This window comes from Canis lupus, chromosome 33 (assembly GCF_048164855.1).
Source record: "Canis lupus baileyi chromosome 33, mCanLup2.hap1, whole genome shotgun sequence".
Taxonomy (NCBI): domain Eukaryota; kingdom Metazoa; phylum Chordata; class Mammalia; order Carnivora; family Canidae; genus Canis; species Canis lupus.
This window is the reverse complement of record NC_132870.1, coordinates 15,138,886-15,152,413: the sequence shown is the minus strand read 5'-3', so window position 1 is coordinate 15,152,413 and position 13,528 is coordinate 15,138,886.

The following is a 13,528-nucleotide window of genomic DNA, read 5'->3' as shown; positions in this document are numbered from 1 at the left end:
CTAAATGAAGGCAGAAAACTTCCAGTAAGTGACTCTATAGAAATTTAGATTCATCAATTACGTGACAAAAAATTCAAAACAGTTGTCCTCTAAGTTCTCAGAGAGCTACAAGAAAACCAATAAATAATTTTATGAAATCAGGAAAATAATACAAGAACATTTATGAATCTATAGCAATATAGTGGAGCAAAATACGGGGTAACTGCACAGGAAAGATTTCTAGGGGCCTTGGTTTAGCTGAGATGACTGCAGACAGTGAGGGACAATGAAGAACAGGAATTATCAGGATCAACCATGCAGCAGGTGGGGGCAGGACCCCTGCAACATTGTTACTAAGGACCTGAACAGGCCCTGTGCAAGTCACAGATTCCCTGAAGCTTTCACAGCAGAGGGCTTCATAGTGTTTGTCAGCATGGGCCTCAGCAGCAGCAGAGGGCACAGGCAGGTTTTGTCACTAAGGTAACCAATAGCCATTTCTGTCGAAGTACAACAGCCAAAATCTATGGGATGAAACAAAAGCAGTTCTAAAAAGGAAGTTTATGACAATAAATGCCTACATTAAAAACAACAACAACAACAACAAAGAACTGGGGGTAGGGTGGATGTTATTACAGATTTATTCTGAAAAGTGCAGAATGCAGAAGGATGACTTTTGCCCAGAGATATTTTTTCCTGCCATAGGCTATCATTATTTTAAATGTTTACGATGCGTCAGAAATTGCTATGTGTGTTACATGGATTATCTAATTTAATCTTCACCATAATCCTATAATGTAGGTGTCTTTACTATTCCCTCTTTATAGATGAAGAAATTGAGAACCAGAGATGCTGAGAAAATTATCCAAAAGCTCACAGCTGATAAATGGCAGATTTGGTTTTTTTTACTTTATTATGTAGAATATTTATTTCCTTTGTTGACAATCTTTTTTTTTTCCAATTATGTTTACAACTGTAAATGGTTCTAAATGTGTTTATCTATACCAGTGTTTCGAACTTTGAAATTTTAAAACAGGCTGGTATAAACTAAAGCTAATGTATTAAAATCACTGATCCAAAATAGCATAAAAGGTTACAACTTTGGGTAAGATTATAGAGCACTCAATTTCAATGTGATCATCTGGAATCATCTTTACAGAAAAGCTGGAAGAATGATACAATGAATTCCTGTGTATTTTTGAGCTAGAACTAATGTCAATGGTTCAGTGGTTGCATTCTGTTTTTATTCTTTCTACCCTCCTCTTCCCATTTTCCTTCTCTGTCTCCATAATTTCCATTTTTACCTAAATCACTTGAGATTAAGTAGCAGGCATCATGAGATTTTTATTCTTAATTAATTCTCCTAAGAATTTACCAAATAATGTTTTTTTCTGGATTTATTGAGGTATAATTGACAAAATTGTAAAGTATTTTTTAAAAAAGTAAAAGAACTCAAACAGACTAAATTTATACCTGAGAATCCATTGATAGATAAATGGATGAGGAAAATGTAGTATATATTTGTAGGTATAGATACAGAATGGAATATCATTCAGTCATAAGAAAGAAGGAACTCCTGCCATTTGGAATACACAGATGAATGTTGAGGGCATTATGCTAAGTGAAATAAGTCAGAGAATGACAAATACTATATGATATCACTTATATGTGAAATCTTAAAACAGCCAAATTTACAGAAACAGAGTAGATCCATCAATTACATGACAAAAGAGCCAGGAGCTGGAGGTAGGGGAAATGGAAAAATATTAGTCAAAAGGTACAAACTTCCAGTTATAAATACTGGGCATCTAAGGTACAACATGGCAACTGTGCTTAATAATACTGTAGTGGGGCAGCCCGGGTGGTGTAGTGGTTTGGCGCCACCTTCGTTCCAGAGTGTGATCCTGGAGACCTGGGATCGAGTCCCACGTCAGGCTCCCTGCATGGTGCTTGCTTCCCTCTCTGCCTCTGCCTCTGTCTCTGCCTCTCTCAGTCTCTCATGAATAAATAAATAAATAAATAAATAAATAAATAAATAAATAAATAATCTTTAAAAAATAATAATGCTATATTATACACTTGAAAGTAAGAAGAGAGCTTTAATAGCTCGCCATAACACAAAAATTGGTAATTATATGAGATGAATGATATGTTAACTAACTTTAGGGTGGCAAACACAATACAGCTTTCAGTAATAAGAAGTATAAGTTCTAAGAATCTAATGAATAGCATGATGACCATAGATAATATTGTATACTTTAAATTTGCTAAGAGTGTACATCTTAGGCATTCTTACTACATACACAAAATGTAACTACATGAAGTGATGGGTATGTTAATTTCATTGTGGTAATCATTTCACAATGTATATGCATATCAATCACATCACAATGTATATTTTAAATATATATCATTTTGTTAATTATATCTCAATAAATCTGGGGAAAAAAGGGAAAGAATACCCAAAACAACTCCCACAAGCCATGAATTAGAAGAAAGAAATTAAAAAAAACTTAAAGTACTATAATATTGTTAAAATTATGAAATAAAAGCATACCAATAATAAAGTTCTCATATCCTTTTGGCTTTACAACCTATACTGTTCTTGAGATTGATTGCACAATAATGTGAACACACCTAACACTAAGAATGGTAATTTGGTAAAATACACATATTATATATTTTACTACAATTATTATTATTATTTAATTTAAGAAGAAGGAATGAAGGAAATAAATTGACCTCTACTGGCTGGTTTTGTGGATAGAGGCGGGTGCTCACCAGCCAAGAAATGAAGGAATGTGGGTGTCTTTGAGAAACTCTACAGGGTAAGGAAATAGGTTTTTCTCTAGATCCTTCAGAAAGAAATGTAGACCTGCCAATACCTTAATTTTAACCTAGGAAAATCCATTTTAGCCTCTGAACTATATAGAACTGTAAGATAATAGATCCGTGCTGTTTTAAAAATTCATGGTAATTTGTTATAGTAGCAATAAAAAATTATATTACCTGGCCATCACCTGAAACACAAATAAATTTGGGTAAATGTGTCTCTTCTTATAGTCCTCAAATGTACCAAGTTTCCTAGACTTGACAGGAAGTAAACTTCCTTTCTCATCTTTATGTCTGGGAATCCTAGAAGCCAGGTACCAGGACAATTTTCCCAAGAAAGTTTTGTGGTCATTGGCTTCATAAAATTAAACCTTAGTTCCTTAAAACTGTCTAGTCATATCTGATTAATTGAACATATCAAATATGATATTCCAGGCAAGGACTTGGTCACACATGTTTCCAGTTATGTCCTACTAACAAGAAAGATTATTGTTATATTCTTTATATAAAAATTATATAATCTTTATATAAAATTATAATCTTTGTTACATCTTTATTACTAGCAAAAATGGATTTGACAGGAAAGCTAGAACACAAACTATGGGCTAGTCCAACAGACAAAGAAGAGGAACATTATTCTATGAAGAATAAGGAGAAAGTCAGGAGGGGTTGTTTTCCATTTAACCAGGGTTCAGGGTAATGATGGTTTCTTATTGATGAGTTTCTAGGGTAGTTGATTAGGGAGCCCAGATTCTGATTGTGTAATAATAATCATATTTCCATAAAAATAAGTATATTTAGTAAGATTTTCTGAATCAGGCAGAAGGAAAAATACCATTTGTAAATATTTCAGTTTACAAAAGAATAATTTACTAAATTATCATTAATTATAGATAGCTTAAGAGAAAATACAGAGATTCCTTACATGTCCAGAAAACTAGCACATTAAACCATGAAATATTTCAAACATATTCTGTAATCATCTCCCATCAATTCACTCAGTCTTACGTAGTTAATCCTTTTAGTGGGCTTTCTTGGGTTAGCATCTCATGAACTTTCTGTTTCTTACTTGAAGCTTTAGAAGTTCTGACTCAGTCTGATGAAATGGATTTAAGCTTTTTAAACACTGCTATTAGAAGACTGCACTAAAAAATACCTTGTATAGTCCTTTTCCATGGATCTCTGGCACTGTTCTTTGTTAAAGGTGAAGGATTTTGGCTTGTAGCTAGTTGCAGGTGCTTTCAGGGCAACAGCAGAACAAAGCAAAAGTGATAACAAAAGATTTTAAAAGGTTGTGGCTAACTTAATATTGAGAATTTTCAAAACTTGAAATATTGGTCAAAAATTCATTCCAAGAATAATAACAGGGACACCGGGGTGGCTCAGCAGTTTAGTGCCTGCCTTCAGCCCAGGGCATGATGCTGGGGTCCTGGGATCGAGTTCCACATCGGGCTCCCTGCATGGATAGAGTCTGCTTCTCCCTCTGCCTGTGTCTCTGCATCTCTCTCTCTCTCTGCCTCATGAATAAATAAATAAAATCTTTAAAAAAATTAATAACAAAGGAAATTTGGTTGTTGCTATGGTATGCAAAACAAGAAAAAGTCAACCCCTCAGATTTTTGGACAGAATATTTATAAAACATAATCCTTAAACCTACTTAAAAATAGTATATATTATATCTAATTTATAAAAGTGAAAAACATAACATTTACAGGGAAAAACTTTGGATATAACCTATAAATACACTTTCATAAAGTACCACAAATATGCCAAACATATAGTTAGAATATATCAAGAATATATAAAGACTATAAGGTAAAGAAATTCTATAATTCTGGAAAGGTCCATGTTAATAAAATGTTATAGTTAAGTGATACAAATTTTAAATTGAAACCAATGATATGATGCTATATTTAAATAAAAGAAGTGAAAACCAGGTTAACATTTTAAAAATGTATTAAAAGTTAACTGAAAATTTGTGACTGAAAGACTGTACTTTGTCTAATATAAGAAAAGTAGCTACCAAAAGATTCTAATAAATATAAACATGTTATGGATAGCAAAGACAATGAAAGATCTTGATGAATTTCCCATATAGCATATATTTTCTGTGTTAATATTGCTTTATCGATACAAATTTAGCCCATGGAAATCTAAATGTCTCTCCTGATTTGACATTTCTGTCCACTCACTTCATCAATAGTAACATATTAAACAAACCTAATTATTTCTGGCACCCCTCTTTTTTTTACAAAATGAAAAAATAAATCCTTTGTGATTTTCCAGGAATCCTCTGCAAAATCATAAAGATAATTTTAAGTGCAAAAACTGATTTATTTTCCAATCTTTAAAAGCAATAGGCTATTTTTTAAGAAAAATGTCAAAGTTACAGAAAAAGTTGAACAGAAAGTATAGAGTTCCAATCTTCCTCTTCCTACCCCTCATCTTGCCCTATAATTAAAATTCTTAATGTGGCATATTTGGGGGCACCTGGGTGGCTCATACAATTAAGTGTCTGTCTTCAGGTCATGATCCTGGAGTCTGGGGATTGAGCCTCACATTGAGCTGCCTGCTTGTCAGGGAGTCTACTTCTTCTTTTCCCTCTGCCCTTCCCCCCACTTGTGTTTTCTCTCTTTCTCTCTCTCTCTCTCTCTCTCTTACTCTTTCTCAAATAAATAAATAAAATCTTAAAAAAATAATGTGGTGTATTTGTTACAATTGATGAACCAATATTGACATGTTATCATTGATTAACATCCATAGTTTAGATTAAGTTTCATTCTTCATGTTGTACAGTTCTACAGGTTTTGCCAAATATATGAGATGTCATATAGCAATAATTTTATAGTGTCATACAGAATAGCTTCACTGTGTGCCTTGTGCTTCACCTATTCATCTGTTCTTCTGACTTCTTTCCTCAAAGTAGCCCATGACAACCACTGACTTTTTTTTTGCCGTCTTCTAGTTTTGCTTTTTCCAGAATATAATATAGTTAGAATTATACAGTATGTAGCATTTTAGACTGATTTCTTTCACTTAACAATATGCACTTAAGGGTGCTCTGCGTCTTTTTGTGGCTTGATGGCAGCCGTTTCTTTTTATTTGAATCACATTCTGTTAGAAAAGTGCCTTTTCTATTCACCTATTGAAGGACATCTTGGTTTCTTTCCATTTTTGTCAGTTACAAAAACTGCTATAATCATTTGTGAGCAGGTTTTGTGTGGATATAAGTTTTCAACAACTTTGGGTAAATACCAAAGAATGTGATTGCTGGATCATATAGTAAAAGTATGCTTAGGTTTGTTAGAAACACGGTTTCTAAAGTGGCTATACCATTTTACATTCCCACCAGCAACAGTGAGATGTCTTGTTCCACATCCTTGCCAGTATTTGGTTTTGTCCATGTCTTAGATTTGAGTCATTCTGATAGATGTGTGGTAATATTTAATTTTAATTGTAATTAATCCTCAGTGACATATAATGTTGAGCATCTTTTAATGTATTTCTTTGCTATCCATGTATCTTCTTTGTTGAGGTGTCCATTTAGATCTTTTACCCATTATTTCATTGGGTTGCTTTTTTAATGTTCAGTTTTAAGTTCTTTGCATATTTAGGATGCAAGAATTTTATCAGATATATTTTTTGCAAATATTTTCTCCAAGTCTGTGGTTTGGCTTTTCCTTCCCTTAATAATATCTTTCATAGTGCAAAAGTTTTTAATTTCAGTGAAGTGCAGCTTATTTATTTTTTCTTTCATGGACTATGCTCTTGGTGTTGTATCTAAAAAATTCATTGTGAAACCCAAGGTCATCTAGATTTTCTCCTATGGTATCATCTAGAAGTTTTAGAATTTTACACTTTATATTTAGACCTATATTTGAGTTAATTTTTGTGGAAGTATAAGGTCAGTGTCTAGGTTCATGTTTTCGCAACTAGATATCTAGTTGTTTTAATTACATACCAATTGTTCCATTTGTTAAAAAAAATACTTCCTTTCTTCATTTGATTTTCTTCCTTTGTCAAATATCAGCTAAGTATATTTGTTTGGGTCTATTTCTAGTTCTCTATTCTGTTCCATTGATCTATTTGTCTTTTATTTTGCCTATATCACATTGTCTTGATACTGTAGGTTTTTTTGTGCGTGTCCATGTGTCTGATTTGTATTCATTCCACACATGGATTTGTGTCCATGTATCTGAAATGCCTTTTTGATAACTAAAAAAGAAAGATTGCTGAGAGAACTAAGAATAATATATGTGACAAAATAGTTTTGTATAAACTTCTTTTTTTAAGATTTTATTTATTTATTCATGAGAGACACGGAGAGAGAGAGGGGCAGAGACACACGCAGAGGGAGAAGCAGGCTCCACGCAGGGAGCCCCACGTGAGACTCGATCCTGGGTTCCCAGGATCACACCCTGGGCTGCAGGCGGCACTAAACCGCTGCGCCACCAGGGCTGCCCAGTTTTGCATAAACTTGATAAATACTTGTAAAGTGTGGGATGAGAAGAAATTGTTGTCTAGAAATAACTGTAAAAACATGGACTCTGAGAAATGGAGAAATTGACCATAGAAAGGGTCAGCCAAATCTATTCAATTAAGTTAATTTCAGTGTCAAATAACTCTTGAATTTGCATAGTGAATTTCTAAAGAACACTATAATATGAATTTCTTAGATACCCTGAAGTTCTAGGGTATCTTCTATAGTTAGTACAGAGAGCCAAAAATGCCCCAATTGACTTGGTTAGTCAAATGATAAAATGTTTAATTCATGGAGTAGTAAGTCAATATATTAACAACATCCCTCGGCTGGAAAAATTTTAGTGTTTAATCTGTAAAGTTAGAATACAACATTAACACAATGTGAACACAAGTAAAATGCGAACACAAAGATATAAGCTCTTAGACATGTTAACAGTGCTATATTGCATAAGGAGCTATGTAAGGGACTCTTTTTCCTTTTAGCTATGTAACTTTTTTCATTTTCTGTAATAAACATATTTACATATTAAGAAGCTTCATTGAATGGTTCTTCTGGGTGGCACAGTTGGTTAAGCCTCACTCCTTTCTGCTCAGGTCATGATCTAAGGGTCATGGGATCAAACCCCACCTCAGTTCAGAGCTCTCCCCTCTCCTTCTGTCCAACCCTCCCAAATCAATCTTTTTTTTTTAAACCTTTATTGAAAAATAATTTATGAACCATAAAATTTATTGAGAAATAATTCATATACCATAAAATTCACCTAAAGTTTACACCTCAGTGATTTTTGGTATATTCACAAATTTGCATAAGCATTGTTATGGTCTAATTTTAGAATATTTTCATCACACCCCAAGCAGACAGAACACCCATTAGCAGTTAATCACTGTTTCCTCTCTGCCCAACAGCCCTCTCAAGCACTAATTGACCCTCTATCTCTACACTTGCCTTTTCTATACATTTCATATGAATGAAATCATACAATATGTGGTATTTTTGTGACAGTTTTCTGTAATTTAGAATAAAGTCCTCAAGGGTCATTCATGCTGTTTGTATCAGCACTTTATTCTTTTATGATCAAATAATATTAGACATTTAACTTATCCATTCATCAGTTAGTAGACATTGATTCTGCTATTACAGAAGTGCTTCTCTCTCATATTCACTTTTAAAAACAAGAAGAAAATTATTAAAAAATTTGTATCTTCCCTGAAAAAAAAGTACATGGACATTTTCACATGTGCATATGTCTCTGTGTGTATTGTGATGTGGTGAAACGGTCTCCTGGGTTAGATGTTAGGGTTAAGAGAGAAGAAAAGTAATATGTAGAACAGTGATTATGTGGCTTATAGTTATTTCAGGGTCTCCACATCCTATCTGTAGACTCATCATTTCTGATAAAATGATAACCATACACTTAAGTGATAAATTGGTCCTTTCAATAAAAGTAACTCACCTTATATAAAGTTTTAAAGTTGATTAATGAGAAAAATCAATAATTTTTTGTTAGGTACAAATATACATACTTTATTACTTACTATACATATTACATATATAAAATATATTATATTTTATAGTAAGGCTATATAAAAAATTACCTAGACTCTAATTAAATGGGTAAACATTAAGACAGGGGCATGAAATCATAGATATCTTAATATCAGCAAAATTGAATTATCCAGATAATGTACTTAAAAATCAGCAAACTTGAAATTCCCAGGTAATATATTAAATAAAAATATTTTAAAAATTGAAATATATGAAAATTGGCTGAAATATTCAGAAAGCTCCAAGGAAATATATAAGGAAATATCTCAAATTACAAGAAAAGACAAAAAGATACAGAATTGGACAGTCTGTCTGGGAAATCCTATAAAAGAATTGCATAAAGGAAAAAAAACCCATAAAAGAAGAGGTAAAAACCTTATCAAATAAATAAGAAAATAAGCTTTAAGAACTAAAGGTCTCACAAAATAATCAATTAAATGAAAAAAGTTCCCATATAAAATTATAATTCATCATAGAATTTCAGAGGGATGGATAAGTAGGGATTCTTAAAACTACTGAGAAATAAAAACATATCACCCAAAGGTGTGGAATACCTTACAGTAGATCTACAGATTAGTGTTTAGTCTTCAAAATTTCTTGCTCCACATTTCTAAAGTGGAATTCTATACTCAGTCAAAAAGGAATATGAGGGAGAGAATAATGATACTTTCAGACATGAAGTATCTCTTTTTTTTTTTTTTTTAGGTTTCTTTTTTTCTTTTTTCTTTTTCTTTTTCTTTTTTTATAAATTTATTTTTTATTGGTGTTCAATTTGCCAACATACAGAATAACACCCAGTGCTCATCCCGTCAAGTGCCCCACAGAGTGCACAGAGTGCATGTCACCCATTCACCCACACCCCCCGAACTCCTCTCCTTCCACCACCCCTAGTTCATTTCTCAGAGTTAGGAGTCTTCATGTTCTCTCTCACTTTCTGATATTTCCTACCCATTTCTTCTCCCTTCCCTTATATTCCTTTTCACTATTATTTATATTCCCCAAATGAATGAGACGATATAATGTTTGTCCTTCTCCGATTGACTCATTTCACTCAGCATAATACCATCCAGTTCCATCCACATTGAAGCAAATGGTGGGTATTTGTCGTTTCTAATAGCTGAGTAATATTCCATTGTATACATAAACCACATCTTCTTTATCCATTCATCTTTCGATGGACACCGAGGCTCCTTCCACAGTTTGGCTATTGTGGACATTGCTGCTAGAAACATCGGGGTGCAGGTGTCCTCCGTTTCATTGCATCTGTATCTTTGGGGTAAATCCCCAACAGTGCAATTGCTGGGTCGTAGGGCAGGTCTATTTTTAACTCTTTGAGGAACTTCCACGCAGTTTTCCAGAGTGGCTGCACCAGTTCACATTCCCACCAACAGTGTAAGAGGGTTCCCCTTTCTCCACATCCTCTCCAACATTTGTGGTTTCCTGCCTTGTTAATTTTCCTCCTTTCTCACTGGTGTGAGGTGGTATCTCATTGTGGTTTTGATTTGTATTTCCGTGATGGCAAGTGATGCAGAGCATTTTCTCATGTGCATGTTGGCCATGTCTATGTCTTCCTCTGTGAGATTTCTCTTCATGTCTTTTGCCCATTTCATGATTGGATAGTTTGTTTCTTTGCTGTTGAGTTTAAGAAGTTCTTTATAGACCTTGGAAACTAGCCCTTTTATCTGATACATCATTTGCAAATATCTTCTCCCATTCTGTAGGTTGTCTTTTAGTTTTGTTGACTGTATCCTTTGCTGTGCAAAAGCTTCTTATCTTGATGAAGTCCCAAGAGTTCATTTTTGCTTTTGTTTCTTTTGCCTTCGTGGATGTATCTTGCAAGAAGTTACTGTGGCCGAGATCAAAAAGGGTGTTGCCTGTGTTCTCCTCTAGGATTTTGATGGACTCTTGTCTCACATTTAGATCTTTCACCCATTTTGAGTTTATCTTTGTGTCTGGTGCAAGAGAGTGGTCTAGTTTCATTCTTCTGCATGTGGATGTCCAATTTTCCAGCACCACTTATTGAAGAGACTGTCTTTCTTCCAGTGGATAATCTTTCCTCCTTTGTCGAATATTAGTTGACCATAAAGTTGAGGGTCCACTTCTGGGTTCTCTATTCTGTTCCATTGATCTATGTGTCTGTTTTTGTGCCAGTACCACACTGTCTTGATGACCACAGCTTTGTAGTACAACCTGAAATCTGGCATTGTGATGCCCCCAGCTATGGTTTTCTTTTTTAAAGTTCCCCTGGCTATTCGGGGTCTTTTCTGATTCCACACAAATCTTAAAATAATTTGTTCCAACTCTCTGAAGAAAGTCCATGATATTTTGATAGGGATTGCATTAAACGTGTAAATTGCCCTGGGTAACATTGACATTTTCACAATATTAATTCTGCCAATCCATGGACATGGAATATTTTTCCATCTCTTTGTGTCTTCCTCAATTTCTTTCAGAAATGTTCTGTAGTTTTTAGGGTATAGATCCTTTACCTCTTTGGTTAGGTTTATCCCTAGGTATCTTATGCTTTTGGGTGCAATTGTAAATGGGATTGACTCCTTAATTTCTCTTTCTTCAGTCTCATTGTTAGTGTATAGAAATGCCTGACTTCTGGGCATTGATTTTGTATCCTGCCACACTGCCAAATTGCTGTATGAGTTCTAGCAATCTTGGGGTGAAGTCTTTTGGGTTTTCTATGTAGAGTACCATGTCATCGGCAAAGAGAGAGAGAGTTAGATTTCTTCTTTGGCAATTTGAATGCCTTTAATGTCTTTTTGTTGTCTGACTGCTGAGGCTAGGACTTCCAGTACTATGTTGAATAGCAGTGGTGAGAGTGGACATCCCTGTCTTATTCCTGATCTTAGGGGAAAGGCTCCCAGTGTTTCTCCATTGAGATTTATATTTGCTTTTCGTAGATGGCTTTTAAGATGTCGAGGAATGTTCCCTCTATCCCTACACTCTGAAGAGTTTTGATCAAGAATGGATGCTGTATTTTGTCAAATGCTTTCTCTGCATCTAATGAGAGGATCATATGGTTCTTGGGTTTTCTCTTGCTGATATCATGGATCACATTGATTGTTTTACGAGTGTTGAACCAGCCTTGTGTCCAGGGAATAAATCCTACTTGGTCATGGTGAATAATTTTCTTAATGTACTGTTGGATAATATTGGCTAGTATCTTGTTGAGAATTTTTGCATCCATGTTCATCAGGTATATTGGCCTGTAATTCTCCTTTTTGGTGGCGTCTTTGTCTGGTTTCAGAACTAAGGTGATGCTGGCCTCATAGAACGAATTTGGAAGTACTCCATCTCTTTCTATCTTTCCAAACAGCTTTAGGAGAATAGGTATGGTTTCGCCTTTAAACGTTTGATAGAATTCCCCTGGGAAGCCATCTGGCCCTGGACTTTTGTGTCTTCGGAGGTTTTCAGATCCAGGAAATAGGGAGATCCCCCACTAAAATCAATAAAAACCGTTCAACACCTCGACATTTAATAGTGAAACTTGTAAATTCCAAAGATAAAGAGAAGATCCTGAAAGCAGCAAGAGACAAGAAATCCCTGACTTTTATGGGGGAAAGTATTAGGGTAACAGCAGACCTCTCCACAGAGACCTGGCAGGCCAGAAAGGGCTGAAGGATATATTCAGGATCCTAAATGAGAAAAGCATGCAACCAAGAATACTTTATCCAGCGAGGCTCTCATTCAGAATGGAAGGAGAGATAAAGAGCCGGAGCCTCTCCGAGCTGCTCCCGCCCCACAGCCCCCTCCGCGGAGCCGCCCCCGAGCCCCCCCCCCCCCCCGGAGCTGCTCCGGGTCCCCAGTGCGCTGCAGCCCTTAGGGAGCTCGGCGCACTCTCCCGGGGCGCAGGTGTCTGTTAGTGTCCCCGGGAGCCCGAGGGCATCCCCGCCCTCCTGGGTCCTGCTCCACCTCCCCGCGAGCCCCTTTCCCCCCGGGAAGGTCGGTGCAGCTCCTGCTCCTCCGGGACGGGGCTCTCCTGTCCTGGGGACACTCGCCCCGGCCTCAGCCCGGCTCCTCGCGGGGCCCCTCCCCCTTGGAGGCCTTTTGTGTCTTTATTTCTTTTTCCCCGTCTTCCTACCTTGATAGAAGCGCGAACTCTTCTCACCGTAGCGTTCCAGCTGTTCTCTCTTTAAATCTCAGCCCAAATTCGTAGATTTTCAGGATGATTTGAAGGTTATATAGGTAATTTGGTGGGGACAGGTGACTTGGGGACCCTACTCTTCTGCCATCTTGCCCCTCCTCCATGAAGTAATTTTAAAACTCACTCAATTCACTAGCTACTAGAGGATAAGCTCCACAAAATGATGACTAAATCAAGAAAGAAGATCATTAAAAAAAAAAAAAAAAGAAGGTTATATAGAATTTAGAATACAGAAAATGGAAAACACCTTATAGGTAAAAGTGATGCTCTAGATAAACATGAAGAGAAATCCCAGGATGACAGCTAAGCAGCATACCTGGAGAGCAACCAGCCACTGGTATAAGAAGAAAATTAGTCTGGGAGGGAGTGTTTTCAGAAGACAAAACAAACAAAAAACAATAAATAAACTTAAAAAATATGTTTATATAGTTATATGTATACTTATATATAATAAACATTTACATATAAATACATATTATATGTGAATTACAACATGGAGAGGAGGTTTATGTTTCTGTGGGTGATGAATGGAAAAG